Consider the following 8013-nt stretch of genomic DNA (forward strand, 5'->3'; position numbering starts at 1 on the left):
TATTTCTGTTGAGAAGTCAGCTGACAGTCTTATCTTCCTTGTAGGTAATGATCTTTCTCTTGCTCTCTCTTTCTCTCTTTGTCTTTAACCTTTGCCATTTTAATTTGATGTTTCTTTGTATGGGCTTATTTGGGTTCATCATGTTTGGGACTTCAGGTGCTTTTTGGACTTGCGTGCCTGTTTTCTTCACCAAGTTAGAAAAGTCCTCATTCATTGTTTCTTCACATAGGTTCTTGATCTCTTGCTCACTCTCTTCTCTTTTACACCTACCTCTATAGTTCAGATTTTGTGACACTTCATGTTGACCGCGAAGCCCCTTAAACTATCCTAATTTTTTATTCTTTTTTCATCTTGCTGCTGTGGTTGAAAGTTATCTGCTTCCTTGACTTCCAAATTGATCATTTGATCCTCTGCTTCACCCAATCTACTGTTCATTTCTTCTGATGCATTCTTTATTTCAGATATTGTGTTCTTAGTTTCTGTCTGATTGTTTTTTGTGGTTTCTATGTGCTTTTTTATGTTTCCTATCTTTTTGTTGAATTTCTAAGTTCTTGAGCATCCTTACAACCATTTCTTAAAACTCTGTATCTGATAAAATTCTTGTCTCCATTTTATTTAAATCTTTTTTCTGTATATTTCTCCTGTTCTTCCATTGGAGAATGTTTCTTTGTCTCTTCATTTTTGCAGCCTCTTTGGGTTTGTTCCAATTTATTAGGTAGGTTTGCTATTACTTCCAGACTTGAAAGGGTTATGCTATGTAGTAGGTGTCCTATGGAACACAGGGGTGCAATCTCCTTGATCACCTGCAGTTGATGTTCTAGGAATGTCCTGTATGTGGGTTATGTAAGCCCTCCTATTGTAACTGAGTCTTGATTTCTATTGGCCTGTTCATGAATAGGGTCAACCCTCAAATTTTCTGACGGTTGAACCCATCCATTACTCATTTTACCCACCACTGTACAGGTACTATTCACAGGATGTGAAATTTCCCTTAGCAGGGTCTGGTGTCTACTGAGTTCTCCCTTTGTATGTGCCACTTGTAAAACTAATTGGCACCCGCTCTGGTGTTTTCTGAATCTTGCCACTGGGTATGTTGGATCTGGGGCATTGTGGGAGGCACTCTGGTGCAGATCAATGTCAAAACAGTACCTGTGACTGGTCTTTGGAAACTTGTCTGAAGCTACAACGTGATCCCCAGTTTATAGCTGCCTCTGCTAGACCTGGGTGTGTGTGGGCAGGACCAAGCTGCACACAGACAAGTTTTTACCAGTACCAAGTTCTGTGGCAGGTCAACAAAAATCCAGAGGCACCTGGAGATCTGCCTTTGTCTGCCTTCACCTTTTGACTGTCTGTTAGGCTCAGTCACTGAAAGAACCTTTGGTGATACTCAAGCTGTGTGAGGTAGGTTTCAGTTAACCACCAGGCAAGATCTAGCAGTATTCGCCAAATTGATAAAAAAGTTCAGTTCAAACTTGATGTCAGTGCTGGGTCTGAGGCCACTCAACAAACATCCCAGAGTACAACAAGTCTAACTGACATCAGCTGGTTGCTTGCACACCTTTGTGGTGGGAAGTAGTCTCAGGGAGTTATCAGGGATGAGAGCAGCATAGTTTATGTAGCCCAAACAGGCCATGTGAAAGAAGGGCTCTGCACTGGTAGGGAACATAATGGGGAAATGGCCCACATAGCCCTGGCTGGTATAGTTCAGTGGATTGAGTATGGGCCTGCTAACCAAACAACCATGGTTCGATTCCCAGTCAGGGCACATGCCTGGGTTGCTAGGCCAGTTTCCAGCAGGGGATGCATGAGAGGCAACCATACATTGATATTTCTGTTCCTCTCTCTTTACCTTCCCCTTTAAACATAAATAAATAAAATATTTTTTAAATGGCTCACATATTAGACCCACACAACTCAGTCTGTCACAGATTCAGCCAGAGCACAGTCTCAGCAGAGAAGAGCTAGAAGGAGTTAGGAGGATAGGGTTAGTGGATCTCTTTTGAGAGGCAGGTGCAGGTCAGACTTGAAAGAAGGTGGGGGAAGTGACCCTTACTTCAAAGCCACACAACTCAGTCATTGACAGCCCCTGAGACTGCCCAGACCTCTACACTCTGACCCAGACAGCTGACTTCTCAGAAGGGTACATGCTCCACACGGTGGGGTCAGAGGGATTCCAGTGTGTGGGACTATTGCATTTCCCCAGACTGATGTCATATGGAGGGGAGTGCTCCACCCAAGAAAGTTGGCATCTTCATTATGGGAGAGTGACTCAGCACAGGTATCCTGGTGGCTATCCATTCTGCTCTCTCCCCAGAGCCACAAACTCCAGTCTGTCCTCACTCAACTTTAGTCTCTTCTGCCCTCTTTATATGGGAGCCCAGGGTGAGTACCTACAAACAAGATTCTGTGTGTTAGTCCTTTAAGATGGTGCCTGTGCACTCTGATATGGTTCAGTGGATTGAGCACTGACCTGTGAACCAAAGGGTCACTGGTTCAATTCCAAGTCAAAACACATGCCTGGGTTGCAGGCTGGGTCCCCAGTGGGGGGATGCATGAGAAGCAGTTACGAGTTATTCTTTCTCTCCATCCCTTCACCCCTGTCTAAAAATAAATAGTCTTTAATTTAAAAAAAGATGGTTCCTGTGTCTCTAGTAGACTTTCTTCTTTCCCTGGCAGAGAGAATCCTTGCTGATTTTCACAGCCAGATGTCATGTCTGCACCTTTTACCAGCCCTGGTGATGGGGAGTCCTACTTGGTATCGAGACCCCAGACTTCTCAGGAGAAAACTTTGCAGCTGAGATATCCCTCTGGAATATAAGCCACTGCCCTGAAAGCTTGCCAGCCCTATTTGCACCTCTTCCCTTCCTAACAGTCTCAATATGGCTTGTTCTATAAACCTTCAGTTATTACAAGACTCCTCTTCAGCTAATCTTCGGTTGATTATTCATGTTGATTCCTTTATATTTTAGGTGTAATTTCAGTTTGGTCCTGGAAAGAGGTGAATGTAATATCCACCTACTCCATTACCATCTTGGATCTTATAGATCATATCTTAATTGTTGGTTATTGGTTTATCAACCTAGGTTGTTGGTATATTGATTTAATTAAGTAATATGTAAATTGGTAATTCAAAAAATTAACATAGATGAGCCATTAACAATAATAAGGCAGGTCTATACATACTGATAGCAAAAATCTTCAAGTTTATTACTAAATGTAAAATATCAAAGTACAATGCAAGTATAGATTATTCTATGATTTTGCTTAAAAAGATGTGAGAGAAAAAATTGATTACCAGCCACAAGGTAGTAAGTTATTTTGAGTGCTTAAGACCATGTTTACTTCATCCTAAGTATAGCCCCTGCCTGAATGCCTGATTCAAATTGGATGGTAAGTAAGTGCTTATGGGTGCTGTGACTATTATCTCTAGGATGTCATTTAGGCATTCTCCAAATAAAGTAAAAATAGTTATACCCAAAATTAATAAATATTTTACAAACTCTTTTTAAGGAGTTCTGAAATGTCAAGCTAATAAAAAGCTGAATTAGTAAGACAAGAACTACCATCATAACCAATTTCTAAAATATTATAAACCTATTAAAATTAGTATTAAAAACTACATAGTAATAAATAAAACATCAATGGTAGGAAGTTCAAAAAAGTGAAATATCTACTAAAACTGAACATGTGTATCCCTACTGATTCAGCAAATCTACTCCAAGATATACAGCCAATAAAAATGTGTAGATACCTATTGATTGAAAGACAATGACAAGAATTTTTATAGCAACATCATTTGTAATCACCAAAACCTATTTATTTATTCATTCTAGTACTGATAGGCAAGAGAAATGTACTATGGCACCAGCACATTTTCACTGTAATGATTATCATAGGAAATATTATATGGCCAACAACTACAGCAAGAAATAAAGAATTAGAAATCATTTCAGTTGGGATTTATATGGAATAATAATAGCAGCCATTTTAAAAGTCTTAAAGGTATCATGATACTTAAAAATTGCTGTACAACTGGACATACAATTCATTGAGTACCATTTGACCAGCTATAATGGGTTGCACCTCTGTAGTCTGCAGTGGAGGAAGGAACAAGCCAGCACATAGCAGATGTGTCTTTTCCCGATAATTTGTGCACAGTCTCTGCTATACTCTGGGAAACAATACTTCAATGACAGAGCAGCCTTTAGCTTCAGACTTTCATTGACCCACCAGGAGCCAGGAGCTATCAGCAATAGCAGAGAAAAGTGAGATGGAGAGCCCTGGCTGGAGACAGTGCTGGCAGGAGAGGGGAAAGAGTACTGCAGAACAGCAGGACCCAGAGACAGCAGTAGGAGCCACAGGAAGAGATGCTGTGAGCTGTTCACTTTGTATAATGACTGCCCCAAGGTGAAGCATAAAAGTAACAAATCATGACATCTCATTATATACTGACTTTAGTGTCAGCCCTCAGTCAGCATGACTGACTGACACAAGCTAAAAATAAAACCAACAACAAAAAAACCATCATTGCCTCGGTCGCTGACACCTTAAAGTGGTAACTGCTTATGGGAGGGACAGCTGCAGCCCTTGACAGTCTAAATTACTTCAAATAATAAAGTGTCACTTAATGGCCAGTTTAAATAGTTTGAAGATTTTGGCAGTCACTGCTCCAAAATAAAAATTCTCCCTTGTGTTTTTTATCTTACCTCGATACCCCCACTAGCAGAGAGCAGAACAGCTAAAAGGCTAATTCTACAAACACTATCAGAGAACATTTGGAAGCTCCAAAATGTGTAGGCAGATACCCAGGCAGTTTGCTTCTCCCATCAGAAGGCAAGGACTTCTTTTTGGCTTCTCCCTGGAAGATAATTTGTGGAAACAACTAATATGCCTGTTGTTTCCAAAACAGCATCTGCTCTTCCTATATAAATATTGTAATTTGTCGAATATTTCACAGGAAGCTCTCCATGACCTCTCAATATACATACAATAAAGGCCAAGTCAGGAAACTGGATCAGTCCTAGGCTATAGGTTGCTATAATTTGTATTTGGGGAATGAAATAAGAAGAAATTGTATACTTAAATTATACTAATCTTAAAAGGATTTGCTTGTACAAGCATTAAACATATTATGAGATTTAAATCACCATTGCCCATAAAATAATCTCTTTGGAAAATTATCTCAAGGCTGAAAATTTAGTTGAGGAATCATTTAACAAGAGATAAGTCTATAAAATACTATATTCCTTCAAGAACAGGTTTTTAGAATTATATACTAACAGCCTGAAACTTAAGTGGTTTTTATTTTCAGTGTCTTTTCATTCTCCCATTCCACAAATGTAGCTCAGGACATATAACTTACAAGAAAATGTGCTAGAGTGGATAAAAAGTAAATAAACTGGAAGCAATCAAATTCTCCATGAGTTTATAATCTAATAAGGAAATTGAAACACATGATAATGACAATTCAAGGGAATATGGAATGACTTCTATATTTGGCACCTGACACTGTACCAGGTGCCAAATATACACCAGTATTCTGGATCCTGGGATCAAAAAGGCAGATATACAAGTTAACAAGTTAAAAAAACAACTTACAAGGAATAAAGTGACGGCACATAAAACAAGCACTATAAAAGCAAAGAGGAGAAATTTTGAGCTAGATAGGGAAATCAGAAGGGATTGCTTACTTCTGGCATTTGGCAATTAAATTGGGTTTCGAAGGATGGATAGGATTTCACAGAAGAGAGAATGGGATTAAGACAGAGAGAGTATTCTAAGCAAAATAAACAGTATGTGAGAAATCAAGGGGATGATAAACACTGGGGTCCAATATTTACTTGCTGTCCTGATACAATTATTTACTAACATCTTCTTTCACTTTTGAAAGTGTTATCTTTTTTATTTTAAGGTTTTATTTATATTTTTTAGAGAGTGGGAAAGGGAAGGAGAAAGAGAGGGAGTGAAACATCAATGTGTGGTTGTCTGTCATGAACACCCTACTGGTGACCTGGCCCACAACCCAGGCATGTGCCTTGACTGGGACTCGAACCATGACTGTCCACAGTCTGGCACTCAATCCACTGAGCCACACCAGCCAGGGCAAAATGCTATCTTTTAGACAATGCCGTTTATGGTCAACCTAATGAAAGGACATACCATAGTTCATAATAGACAAATAGCACATGATCTCACCTTTAACAGGAACCTAAACAACAAAACAATCAAACAAGCAAAATATAACCAAAGACACTGAAATAGAGAACAGTCTGACAGTGTCTAAAGGGGAAAGGGGAGAGAATTTCAGGGGAAAAGGGAAAGGGTTTACAGAAACAAGTATAAAAGAAACATGGACAAAAACTAGGGGGAGGGGTGAAAATGGGGAGGAGGGGGAGGGTTGGGTGGGTGGGCTGTGATGGGAGTAAAAGACAGAAAACTGTACTTGAACCATAATTTTTAAAAAATGATTAAAAATATATTAATGGAACTTTAAGCATGTCAGAGAATATGAATGAGAATAAATAAAATATTTTAAGCCCTGGCTGGTTGGTGGGACATCATCCCACAAACCAAAAGGTTGCAGGTTCGATTCTTGGTCACAGCATGCCTAGGTTGCAGGTTCAGTCCCCAGTCAGGGTGCATACAGAAGGCTGCTAGTTGATATTTCTCTTTTACGTCCATGTTTCTTGCTCTCTCCTTCACCTTCTCTTCCCCTCTCTTCAAAATCAAAAATAAAAATAAATAAAATTTTTAAAAAGAAACATTTTAGAGAATCAAGATTTTTTCTTCGTGTAGGCAATGGAGATATATCAGAAATGTTTAACTAGAGATGTATCAAAATACATATATTTTAAAGATACAAATAGTAAACTATTTAGAAAGTAAACTATGATGTAAGGCATGAATAGAGAGTATGATATTACAGGACTAATGGAGAAGAAAATCTAGGTTCTGGTAAAAATCAACAGGACCTGAAAGACTGATCAGCCAAGGAAGACATTCAGGACAGTTCCTTTCCTCATTCTCCACTAGAGCTATTTCTAAATCTTCATCAGGTCCTTCAAGCCTCCAATCACATGGCCAGACCCAGGTCTAAGCCCAGGAACAAGTCCAGTAAGCCTTCTGGTCCTAACTCCAAGATTTTCTTCATCTCTCTCTGGTATCTTCAAACTCTCTCTTCATCCACATGAGCTTATAAATATACCCATTTCTCCATCTATTTATAAAAAAGTGTTCCCTGTAAGGCTTTATCATTTCTTTCATGCCTATCATCTCTATATGTCTTGTAGGAGTGGTTTAACTCACCATCACCAGCCTTCTACTATCTCTGATCTTAAACAAATAAAAACGACAACACAATGATAACTAACATAATTGAGTACTTACTAGGTTCCAGGCCCAATGCTTTACATGCTCCATCTCATCAATCTTCTCACAAAAATCCTGTAGATTAAATGCTATTACTATCCCTTCTTTTTATCGATATAAAGCAGATTTAGTGACTATGAGAAACTGAGCCTCAGAAAATGAGGCTCAGAAAGGTAATCAGGAAAGAGTTACTTTCTAGGGATCATCAGCCAAAGACACATCAGCCATCACCTGCATACTGATGACTCCTAATACAATTCCAAAACTGGTTCTTCCCTCCTGAGTTCCAAACCCATTTTTGAAATTCCTACACAACATTCCCACTTGAATAGTATGCTACAACCCAAACTTCATGTTCACAAAATTTAACCTATAATTAATAGGCTCTCCCTAAAAAAAAACTGATAGTCTATACTAGGTAACTGAGAGTAAATCTTTTTTTTTAAATAAATTTATTTATTTTTTTTGAATTGATTATGCTGTTACAGTTGTTCTATTCCCCCCTTCATTCCCCTCCACCCTGCCCCCCCAACCCCACCATTACCCCCCTTTAGTTTATGTCCATGTGTCTCAAGTCCTTTAGGTTCTATATTTCCCATACTATTCTTGCCCCCCCCCATCTATTTTCTATCTACTGTCTATGCT

The sequence above is a fragment of the Artibeus jamaicensis genome, unplaced genomic scaffold (genome assembly GCF_021234435.1).
Source record: "Artibeus jamaicensis isolate MK-2021 breed Jamaican fruit bat unplaced genomic scaffold, CSHL_Jam_final contig_466, whole genome shotgun sequence".
NCBI classification, from domain to species: domain Eukaryota; kingdom Metazoa; phylum Chordata; class Mammalia; order Chiroptera; family Phyllostomidae; genus Artibeus; species Artibeus jamaicensis.